The 12842-nt window shown below is 34.8% G+C and overlaps 1 long non-coding RNA gene across 1 annotated transcript in view; it reads left to right on the top strand.

The window, feature by feature from the left end:
• The window catches only part of LOC141279087 (uncharacterized), a 38845-nt gene extending 26486 nt beyond the window's left edge, over positions 1-12359 (top strand). The window contains exon 3 of the long non-coding RNA XR_012332841.1: positions 12324-12359. This is a non-coding gene — a long non-coding RNA (uncharacterized lncRNA). The remainder of the gene's footprint in view (positions 1-12323) is intronic.
• The last annotated feature ends 483 nt before the right edge of the window (positions 12360-12842 follow it).

The following is a 12842-nucleotide window of genomic DNA, read 5'->3' as shown; positions in this document are numbered from 1 at the left end:
CTAGAGACTAGAAAGCATCAGTGTTTCACCATTTATGTTTGGATGTATCTGACTTTTGTCTAAAAATCTTGATTTTTCTTTCAGTTATTTTTGGAACAATTAAGCTGTATTGAGATGCTTTTGTAGATGACAAGGTTTTATTTGGAAAGCTAGAATAAAGGTTTTCTTTTACAAAAATTTATTTACTTGGCCAGTGAAATCCACTCCCTCCAAGATTTGCTTTTACTTTTTAAAATATTTGTTCCTACGTTCTTAAAAATCTAGAAAGTAAAATAAACTCCTTGTGGAATATAGTTTACATGGATTTTTTTTTTCAGTGAAAGGGTGGTACTTATTCCATTTTAAAAGAATCAAATATATTACAAATGAGGGAATCTGCTTTTTATTGAATGTATCAGTATATATAAACATATTTATATAGGTATGTGTGTTATTGTCTTTATTCCCTTATTTCCAAGGAGAGATGTATATAATGTATAGTTTAATCATTCAGACCATAATTATAGCCCATGAGTATGGAAAAATCATGAAAAATCTGTTGGCTTAAATTGAAAGTAAAACTCAGGTCTGAGATCTTAACCATTTAAAACCTTGAAATCTCATAAATAAAGCATCGTTGAGCCTGGTCCCATCTTTCATAACAGCTCTCCAGAGAAAATCCTAAAAGCCAGGGCACTCTAAGATGAGCTGTGGATGATTCAGTAGGTGGCACAATTTTCACTGAGTCAGTACTGAACTGATGCCCCAGCATGGTATGAGGGGGCACTGCACTGCTGGAGGTGTCGTCTAATGGATGAGGGTAAAACCAAGGTCTTGACCACCAGCAGTTATTAAAAATCCCATGGCACTTTTCAAAAGAGTAAAGATGATGTTAAACCCTGTGTCCTGGCTAATTTCCAAATTGGGCAATTATATTCTGCCTACTTAAAATTTCTCTGTAATTTTAGTTGGATAATATATTCCTCATCTTCTGTCCTATGCTTTTGCTATTTCCAGTTTAGAGGTGGATGCATTTCTGTGGTGAGGGAAGTGTTGCTTCTTTGCAAGGTCTGAGATCAGGGGATGAAAGGTACAACATACATCTATCAGAACAGGTGCCATATTAGTTTGTTTCTCTTGTGATTAGGCTGACTGTAAGAAAATTGTCAAATAAGTGTCTTTAAATATAGCCTCGTCAGGTAGTCAGAGGTGCTATGCTTGCAAAGGTTTCCAAGATGGGTATTTTAATTCTATTAAGTTGTGACTAAGAAATGAGGCTTCTCTTGAAGTGAATATATTATGTAAATAGTAACAATTTAAGCATAAAATTATAGACATTTAATAGGAATAATTAAATTTTCCAACATTTGCCTAGCAAGGCCTATCATATAGTCACCTAAAACATTAGTTACCATATCATTTTTCACTTATAATGTATTAGAATTTTGTCCAAATCAGTAGTTGCTAAGAGAGAAGGTCACTGTTGGAGAACAAATGGAAAGTATTTCTTAAAAAATAAAAATAATAAAATAATTGTTGGTTAGCATGCCCTGGATTTTGGGAAAACCTGTAGAAAACATTCCTAAGGAAAAGACCAATAGTGGCACTGTGTAAGGCCAGACCCACACTTCCTGTGTTTCCAGCTTCACACAATACTCTGGGATCAGCCCCATAGGAAAAAACGTACATTAGGAATTTAGTGTCATAGGTGGTAACATTTACATTTATCTTGACTATTTAGACGCTTGGCGAAAAAATGATAAAAACTATCAACAACTCATTTTTCTCAAGCACTAAGTATTTTTCTGCAAAGGCAAAAAAGATCAATCTAATCTCTTAGCCTTCAGTACTTTCATATATTACCTTTTTTTAACAGAATCTTTCCAAGTCTTATTTTGTAACCTCAAATGTTTCTATTTCTAACAATTAATGTTAACTCTATTACAAAGACTTTTCCAACTAACTTCAAGTCATTCTGCTTTACAGATATATTAAAAACTTATCTTGTGCTTATTAATAATAGAATTAATACAGGAAAATGCTTCAAAGCAAAAGAAATATCTGGCAGCATGCAGAAATAATACTAAATACTGTAGTAAATAAACATAGTAATTCTGTTTGCATAAATGCTGTGACTGCCTAATAAAGAAATCACTTGAAAAGGAAATACCATCTTTAGAATTTGAACTTGCCTTCAGCAGAAAATATTATAATGTTTTTAGCCTAGCTTTGACAACTACAACAGACTGTACTGAGTAACAGTAAGAGTTCACTTTGTAACAGGAAAAGTAGTCACTCTGATCACTTTGTCTTTTTAGTATGCAGCCCAGAGGATTCAGAAAAAGATTACATTTACCATAATTAACATATATGTAAATGGAGATCATGGCTATGAATGATAAATTTTCATAGCAATTTAAATCTTGTACAAATTAATCAACCATACAGACACTTGATTAATGAAAGGCAGTGTCACTTTAAAATGCAACATGTTAATATATATTACTGTTATCACAGATCAAAGAATCTTTAAATGTAAACCAATTAGGACAAAGTTCAATCTACATTTTTTAACAGATTTAATTCCCTTGTAATTATGATGACAATTTGAAAAAATATGTTGTTCCACTTTATTTACTAATTTTAGTGAAAAGTTGTGCAAATGAATTTTGGGTGTTTTATCATAGTGAATGGATTCCCAAAATATAGGATTACAGTACAGTGAATGCACAAAAACAATGATAAATTGGATGCAAGTTATTTATTCCCATGTCATGCTAAGTTTATAAGTTTTCTTCTAATAATTCCCTATTTTTGCTCTCACTGAGAGAGTTATATTAAACCAATTACTAAATGACTGATATTCTCACTTGGTACAGTGAGATGAGATTTTACTAAGAGCTGTTTTTCTTGGTCTTTGAGGGATAAAAAGTGAAAACTCTTGTAGACTTGAATTTATTGAAAATAGTTTTTATTTTCATAGTGAAAATGAATGCCTAATTTCTAGAAAAGAAATCTTTTTAAAATATATAAAATTTACAGTTAATGCATAAATATATGTTCAAAATTTAAGGTCTGAAATATAAAGTTCCTCTATAATTATTTTTTTGCCAACAGAAGTTAGGCATAAAAACAAACATACTGCTTTGCAAAGTCGATATAGATCTATTTTACAAGGGAAACCCTACAATTGGTCATTAATTTTTATCAGTAAATTGGGAATCTAAGCTGTTGCCAAATTTTACCACTTAAACCAGTACATCATAGAATGCACTATTGATAAAATAACAAAGAAAGAGAGCAGCCTGTACTAGACAGAAAGATGAAAAAAATGTGACAGTGAGTTCTTTGTTAAACTCCTAGTAGCAAACTATGCTCAATACGGCTAATAATTATTGAACGTTTTCTATGTGCCATATGCCATATTAAGAAGTTGGCACTTTAAAAATATGCATTTGTGATTTGATTATTAAATCATTTAATCCTGATAACACTTCTATAAAATAGAATTATTACTTGACTGAAGTAGTAGTAAAACTGGAATTTTGACCTTAGTCCTCATTTCAAAGTTTGTGTTCTTTAAATACTATGCCATACTGTCTCCCTATGACTATGTAGCATTGTTTATCCTTATCACTATATCTAGCCTCTTAAACAGTCTCATCAGAGCTATAATGCTGCTGATGTTGGTACAGGACCACACTTTGAGAACCACTACTAAGGCACTACAAATTCTGTGAAAGGTTTAAATAGCACTACAGTATCATGAATAACGTTTAACTCAGTCCATTGGAATTGTAATAAAACCTGCCTTTAATACACCTCTCCTGGAATATGAGAAAAATAGATGAATAGATAGATAAAATATTAGCAAGCCTATTTAGTCATTAAGTGAGCATTTAATACTTAGCCAGGATCTGCACAAACTGCTAGGGATACAACAGTAAACAAGGCTCCTATTCCCAGGAGTATACAGTATAGTGAGAAAGGCAGAAAAGTAAACTGCCAATTATAATACATTGTGGTAAGTTAAGAGTTAATTCATGGTGCTGTGGGAGTGCATAAGACTGCCCTCAAAGATAGAGAAAAAAGAAAATTAAACTCTGTAAACTTAAGCTGTTTTGTACAGCAGAGGTATATGTGGGACTTCTAGGGAAGTCAGTGCTGCAATGTTAAAGTCATTAAAGGTGTGGCTTTAAGAAAAAACCTTCGGGCAAGGCAAGGATTGCAAAGATCATAGACACTACCCAGTTGAAGATTATCCAGGCTTTTAATGAATATTATAGAAAGAGATGCTGATCATTATATTAGTTAAAATCACAGAAAACCCCTAAATAAAAGTAGTTTAAACAATTTTGTTTCTCTCACATTCATTAAATTAAGATTAAAGGAGTCCAGTGCTGCTGTAGCAGCTCCATAAAGTCATAAAAGATGCCAGCTCCTTCCTTCCAGCACAATACTTCACCACTCCTAGGATTTGGTCCTCAATCTCATGGTCCAAGGTGGCTGTTGGAATCTAGCTTTCATATCCATCTTCCAGGCAAGAAAATGAAAGAAGAAAAAAGGTTCAACCCTCTTTTGTTTTTAAGGAGACTCTCCTGATGTATCACTGAACACTTTCCTATATACTGGGTTGGCCAAAAGGTTAGTTCAGTTTTTTCTGTAAGATGGTTCTAGTAGTGTCTTTAAGTTCATTTGAAACAATTTTGTTAGATTGTATTGTGACAGCTGTCGTATCAGTGTGCATTTAAAAAAACACTTATCAAAGTTGGTGAATTTTTGTATGGCCATTTTAATATTGAAGATGGAAGAAAGAAAGCAACATTTTTGGCATATTAATGCTTTATTATTTCAAGAAAGGTAAAAGCACAACTGAAACACAAAAAAGATTTGTGCAGTGTATGGAGAAGGTGCTGCGACTGATTAAACGTGTCAAAAGTGGTTTGCGAAGTTTCGTGCTGAATATTTCTCACTGGACGATGCTCCACTGTCAGGTAGACCAGTTGAAGTTGATAGCAATCAAATCGAGACATTAATTGAGAACAATGAACATTATACTAAGCAGGAGACAGCCGACATACTCAAAATATCTAAATCAAGCATTGAAAATCATTTGCACCAGCTTGGTTATGTGAATCGCTTTGATGTTTGGGTTCCACATAAGTTAAACGAAAAAACCTTCTTGAGGTATTTCCTCATGCAACTCGCTACAGAAACATAACAAAAATGTTCTGTTTTTAAAACAAACTGTGACGGGCAATGAAAAGTGGATACTGTACAATAAAGTAGAATGGAAGAGATGGTGGGGAAAGCGAAGTGAACCACCACCAACTACACCAAAGGCTGGTCTTCATCCAAAGAAGATGATGTTGTGTATATGGTGGGATTGGAAGGGAGTCCTCCATTACGAGCTCCTTCTGGAAAACCATACAGATCATTCCAGCAAGTACTGCTGCCAGTTAGACCAAATGAAAGCAGCATTCTATGAAAAGCATGCAGAATTAGTCAACAGAAAATGCATAATATTCATCAGGATAACGCAAGACTGCATGTTTCTTTGATGACCAGGGAAAAGCTGTTACAGCTTTGTTGGGAAGTTCTGATTCATTTGCTGTATTCACCAGGCATTGCACCTTTGTGTTTCCACTTAGTACGGTCTTTACAAAATTCTCTTAATGGAAAAAAATTTCAATTCCCTGGAAGACTGTAAATGACACCTGGAACAGTTCTTTGCTCAAAAAGATAAAAAGTTTTGGGAAGATGGAATTGTGAAGTTGCCTGAAAAATGGCAGAAGGTGGTGGAACAAAATGGTGAATATGTTATTCAGTAAAGTTCTTGGTGAAAATGAAAAATGTGTCTTATTTTTACTTAAAAACTAAAGGAACTTTTTGGTCAACCCAATACCTCACTGGCCAGAACTAAATCAGATGGCCATAAACTCAGCAGCAAATGATGCTAAGAAATGCAGTCACTTATATAAGTGACCAATGTACTCACCTAAAGCATGGATTCTGTTAATAAAGAAAGCAACTAGTAGTGTCTGTCACAGTCATGATTTAGTTTTCTTAGCTCACAGAGGTGGCAATCACTATTAGTAGAGAAAAATATTTGATTTTTTCTGCCTTAACCTTCCCAAAAACACTCATTCCTTTTGAACGGGTTGAAATCTTTGCAACATTATCTGTTTTGAAGATAGGGCGTAGATTCTCACTACTTTCTGATTCTGAGATATAATCAGTAAACATAAGATATCTTTTAATTATAAATTAAGTCTTGAATATGTGTGGAAAATAATATTTACTTAGCCTTCTTAAGATTAAAAAAACTAAATGCTTCCTTTTCATGACTCTTGAATGTCAAATTATTAAAATTTAATGGTAGTATAAAATGAAAGGTTTGATAATTAAATCATTTTATCATTCATTTATCTGTTCATTCTACACATACATACTGAAGGTACCAGGCTGTGATCTAATGGCTGAGAATACAGAAATTAGTAATACAGTTGAGGTATATGATGATGCTTACATTCTAATGAGAGAAGAAAGATAATAAACAAGTAAATATAAATGTTATAGTTTCATGTATTTTAAGTGATGTTATGGGCTGAATTGTGTCCCCCCAAAATTCACATGTTGAAGCACTAACCTCAGTACCTCAGAATGTGATTGTCTTTGGAGATAGGGCCTTTAAAAAGGTAATTAAGTTAAAATGAGGCCCTCAGGGTGGACCCTACTCCAATCGGACTGGTGTTCTTATAAGAGGAGATTAGGACACATAGAGCAACAGGATGCGTATGTACAAAGAGATGACTATGTGAAGAGGCAGCAAGAGGGTAACCATCTCCAAGCCAAAGAGAGAGGCCTTAGAGGAAACCAACTATGCTTGGACTTCTAGCCTCAAAAACTGTGAGAAAATAAATTTTTATTGCTTAAGCCACTCAATCTGTTGTAGTTTATTATGGCAGCCCCAGCAACCTAATACAGATGCTAAAATGAAAATAAAATAATAACTGGGAGATTATTTAGATTGGTGGTCAAAGAAAGAAACTTTTTTTTTTATTGAGCTATAGTTGATTTACAATATTGTGTCAATTTCAAGTGTACAATAAAGTGATTCAGATATATATAGATATTTATAGATTCTTTTCCAGATTCTTTTCCATTATGTTATTACAAGATATTGAATATAGTTCCCTGTGCTACACAGTAAATCCTTGTTTATCTATTTTATAGGTAGTAGTGTGTATCCATTAATCCCATATTCCTAATTTATCCCTCCCTCCACCTTTCCCCTTTGGTAACCATAAGTTTGTTTTCTATGTCTGTGAATCTGATTCTGTTTTGTAAATAAGTTCATATGTATTATTTTATAGATTTCACATATTAGTGATATCATATAATATTTGTCTTTTTCTGACTTACTTAGTATAATAATCTCTAGGTCCATCCATGTTGCTACAAATGTCATTATTTCATTCTTTTTCATGGCTGAGTAATATTCCTGTGTGTGTATATGTGTGTGTGTGTGTGTGTGTGTACTTTTATTTGTTTATTTATTTATTTATTTATTTATGACTGCATTGGGTCTTCATTGCTGTGCACAGGCTTTCTCTAGTTGCAGCGAGTGGGGCCTACTCTTCATTGCAGTGCGCCGGCTTCTCGTTGTGGTGGCTTCTCTTGTTGTGGAGCATGGGCTCTAGGTGTGCGGGCTTAAGTAGTTGTGGCTCACGGGCTTAGATGCTCCGCCGCATGTGGGATCTTCCCACACCAGGGCTCAAACCCATGTCCCCTGCATTGGCAGGCGGATTCTTAACCACTGCACCACCAGGGAAGCCCATGTACCTTCTTTATCTATTCATCTGTTGACAGACACTTAGGTTGCTTCCGTGTCTTGGCTATTGTGAATAGTGCTGCTATGGACATTGGGGTACATGTATCTTTTCAAAGTACAGTTTTCATCTTTTCTGGATATATGCCCAGGAGTGGGATTGCTGGATCATATGGTAACTCTATTTTTAGTTTTTTAAGGAACCTCCATACTAGTGGCTGCACCAGTTTACATTCCCATCAACAGTGTAAGAGGGTTCCTTTTACGCCACACCCTCTCCTGCATTTATTATTTGTAGACTTTTTGATGATGGCCATTCTGACGGGTGTGAGGTGATACCTCATTGTAGTTTTGATTTGCATGTCTCTGATAATTAGTGATGTTGAGCAGCTTTTCGTGTGTCTGTTGGCCATTTGTATGTCTTCTTTGGAGAAATGTCTATTTAGGTCTTCTGTGCATTTTTTGATTGGGTTGTATATTTTTTTGATTTTGAGTTGTATGAGCCGTTTGTATATTTTGGAAATTAAGCCCTTGCTGGTTGCATCATTTGCAAATATTTTCTCTCATTCCATAGGTTTTCTTTTCGTTTTTTTCATTTTTTATAATTTCCTTTGCTGTGCAAAAGCTTATAAGTTTGATTAGGTCCCATTTGTTTATTTTTTAAATAAGCTTTTAAACTGAGACCCAAATGATGCAAAGGAATCAACCATATAAATATCTGAGGATGTATGTTCCTAGAAGAAGAAACATCTAATGCTAAGACCCATTTTGTCATAAAAGAAATATGCAAAAAGCCAAACTGGCACATGATAATTTTCATCGTCAAAAAATTGTTTACTCAGTGACTATCTGTTCGTGGTGCTATGGAAGGCTTGTAGAGCATAAATATAAAGTGATATAGCAGGCCATTAATAATGTTATAGTAACTATTTCATTGTGCCTATGCTTGTCATTGACCAGTGTCAAAATGACTTTACAGTTGCAGTTACAAATTTAAGGAATTTATTAGCTATTAGCCAAATACTCATTTTTCTCTACAACCACTAGTACACTAATCTTATACAAATAGTTTTTGACTATAGAAAGGAGCTCTTTTGGGTATGATAGAAACAAAATTAGAGCTTGGTTCTAATTCAGACTTATCTTCTTAAATGAGCTTTCTACAGATATAAGATATGAAATGGTTTCATGTTTTCTCAAAACTACAAGTGAAAATGATTATCATTGTTTTTGTGTTCTTTTTTGCCAAATATTATCAACTTGAATTTCACATCATGACTTTTTAAAAGGCTATTATATTATGTAAGAGCATCTTTCTCAGTTCTGTCATTTTTTTTCGTTACTATTGCTTCCACTCAAATCCTAGAATTCTTTACAGATAAAAAATAATAAAAGTGCTTTACACATTATTGGAATTGGCAAGCCTCTTATCATTGTATGGTGACAGACTTGAGCAAAAGAAAGCAAGCTGTAATTTAGTCAGTATTAATGTAAACAAGCATTTCATTTAGAAAGGAATAAAAGCGGCCAAAAAGAAATGCATTTGTTAAGATGAGAAAAAGTTGCAAGAGCCAAATTCAGAGTACCTGAATATGCCTGATTAGTAACAAAATTCCTAAATGGGGGGTGGGGGGGAAGGCTTATATTAGATGAGTTGCCACAGCTCTTTAATGACTAAGAGCAATTTTGTAAATATGACACATAGGCTAGAAAATTCTATATTTTTAATGTATTGCTTAACATTTTCACTATGTTACATGTTTTTATATATTTTTCCTCTTATGTCAAAGGGAACATTTCTAATTTATACCTCACATCTTTTTATAAAAAAATTAAAATAACAACTCTAAACAGCATTAGCTCAATTTAAATCCCATTTGGTGGTCCCTGTATAGTTTTTAATATCATGCAAAAAAAGCCATCATAATTTGCATCCCATCAACTATTCCCTTAACTCTAAAGAGCTATCATGCCACTCCTAGAGTAGGTCTCTAGGGTTGAAGCCTGTTCTATCACTCCTATGCTAGATCTATTTGGTAGTAAAATCAGGGTTACTAGCCTGGTGCCCCTTACCTGGGAAAAAAAAGTCTGTATTAACCCTGTCTTCACTCTTCTCAGAAAACTGATAATAAATTTTGTCCTTTTACTCTCTGCTCTTTTTAATTCCTGGCATTCCAGAAGTTTTTAGACTTGCCTTTCCAGCTCTTTCCTGGAAATGCTTGAGCTGTTTTAATGGTCTAATGTTTTGCAATTTATCTACTTTGGGCAGTTTCTTTTTTTTTCATGGTGACTGTCTGTTAATATTTGTCAAATTACCAGCAGCTATCTCCCAACACATTCCTACAAATTTCATCTCTCCATCTGTTTTATTTCTAAGTCTTTTCTTTTCTTCTTTCTTCTTTACCTCTTTACCAATCCACCTATTTCACCTGTAAATGGACTCTTGGACTCTTAATAATCTTTCTCTCTCTCTTTTTTCTTTTTTTTTTAGAATTATGTTCTAAGGTGTTTCCACATCTATAACTTACAACATAGTAGCTTTGCTGATTTAACCAAAATTATGCTGGAAAACATAACCTTTGCAAAATATCAACAATACCAGTGAATTAGAGAAGTTTTATGGGATCAAGACTGAGTTATTTAATAATATTGGGCATCTGGTAACCTTAACATAAACCATTATTTTCAGTTCTTTCTGCTCAGTATCTACTCACAAGCATAATATTAACTTTTAAAGTATTAACCTTTAAATATTAACTTTAAAAGTATTAAAATGGGGCTTCCCTGGTGGCGCAGTGGTTGAGAGTCCACCTGCCGATGCAGGGGACACGGGTTCGTGCCCCGGTCCGGGAAGATCCCACATGCCGCGGAGCGGCTGGGTCCGTGAGCCATGGCCGCTGAGCCTGCGCGTCCGGAGCCTGTGCTCCGCAACGGGAGAGGCCATAACGGTGAGAGGCCCGCGTACCGCAAAAAAAGAAAAAAAAAAGTATTAAAATGAAGAATAGAATGATTACTTATTTATAATATCTCCAAAAGATTCTAATCATCTAGGTGGAATGAATTATAGTATTGAATCCTTATTTGTTAGTTAATTTCTTATGGCATCCAGAAAATATGGCTGCTGTCTTATACTGATGGAAACCAAGAGCAACCATTGCCTGGCTCTGCCACTTAAGACCCATCAGCTGATATAACTGTATTTTCTCTCTGTATTACTAACAGCCATTGTTGTAACTGCTCTTAATGAAGGCGATTTCCCAACCAAAATACTGACATATGCTATGGAGAATACTTTTAATTACATTGACAACAACCCCTCTGACTACTCTAGGAGAGGATTTAAAAAACGTATTTTTAATGCATCCTTACAAGTGAAACACAATCTCCAGAAATTGTGATGTCAGAACTTGAAATATATGTATAGATTTTTCTGAAATCCACCTTTTTGTAAGTGTAGAATAGTAGTAAGGTCATCTATGATCCAGATTTATTTCTCCAACATGGTTACATTTAAAAACTCAATGGGGGACTTCCTTGGTGGTGCAGTGGTTAAGAATCTGTCTGCCAGTGCAGGGGACATGGGTTCGATCCCTTGTCCAGGAGGATCCCACATGCGGGGGAGCAACTACGTCTGTGTGCCACAACTACTGAGCCTGCACTCTAGAGCCTGCGAACCACAACTGCTGAGCCCACGCGCCACAACTACGAGAGCCCGCGTGCCACAACTACTGAGCCCCCGTGCTGCAACTACTGAATCCTGCGCACCCAGAGCCCGTGCTCCGCAACAAGAGAAGGCACCGCAGTGAGAAGCCTGTGCACCGCAATGAAGAGAGTAGCCCCCACTCACCACAACTAGACAAAGCCCGCACACAGCAGTGAAGATCCAATGCAGCCAAAAAAAAAAAAAAACAATGGGAAGGCATCTAAAAACCTTGTACAGCAATCTTTGTTTTCAATCAAGGAAACCTAGAAGTCTGTGTTAGAACTATTAAGATGAATACAACTGAAGATACCATATTAAGACTCTTGCCAATTTACACCAAACAATTTAACACTATAGATGCCAGTATAGGCACTTATTGTTCTATAAATAGCAATGCATCATTATTAAGAGAGATGTTTTCTAATGAATGTTGGATTTAATAAGAATTTATTCTTTCATTTGACATTTGTCTCCTTAAGCATCTAGTAGAAAGCTAGCTTAATACTAATGCAAAAGCGTAAGCTTTGACTACTAAATTAGGCTGGCAAATGATTCTCTTAAATTGTCTATCACTTCAAAATTTGCATAAAACTCACATAAACTATAGATTCCTTGCTTGTCTTAATATTTAATATTTGGATCCACTTTATACATTTTCGTTTGTTTTTGAGAAATACTGTAACTTACTAAGAGTTCTAATGTAAGAGAGGTGATCTGCTACTAAATCATATTTCTTAATTTCTTAGGTTTTGATTGACCATTTCTGACAACTTTTACCAAAACTGACATGTCTATATGCTTATGCATTAGGATAAGTCTCAGTCGCCACGAAGAACTGTAAGAGCCAATCTAGTAACTTTGACGAAGGACTATTATTCAGTCATGAGAAAGAAGGAAATCATGCCTTTTGCAACAACATGGATGGACCTGGAGGGCATTATGGTGAGTGAAATTAGTGAAAGGTATGTACTGTGGAGTATCATCTATATGTGGAATCTATAAAAGCCAAACTTACAGAAACAGAGTAGAATGGTGGTTGCCAGGGGCTGAGAGGTGGGGCAAATGGGGAGATGTTGATCAAAGGGCACCAACTTACAGTTTTACAATGAATAAGTTCTAGGGATCTAATGTACATAATGCATAGTGATTATAGTTAACAATAGTGAAAGTTGAGAGATCTTAAATGTTCTCACACACACCAAAAAATGGTAATTATGTGAGGTGATGAAGGTGTTAACTAACCCTGCTGTGGTAATAATTTCATAATATATAAGTGTATCAAATAAACACATTGTACACCATAAACTTACAAAATGTTATACATCAATT

This window comes from Tursiops truncatus, chromosome 7 (genome assembly GCF_011762595.2).
Source record: "Tursiops truncatus isolate mTurTru1 chromosome 7, mTurTru1.mat.Y, whole genome shotgun sequence".
Lineage (NCBI taxonomy): Eukaryota > Metazoa > Chordata > Mammalia > Artiodactyla > Delphinidae > Tursiops > Tursiops truncatus.
This window is presented reverse-complemented; position numbering and strand designations above follow the sequence as displayed.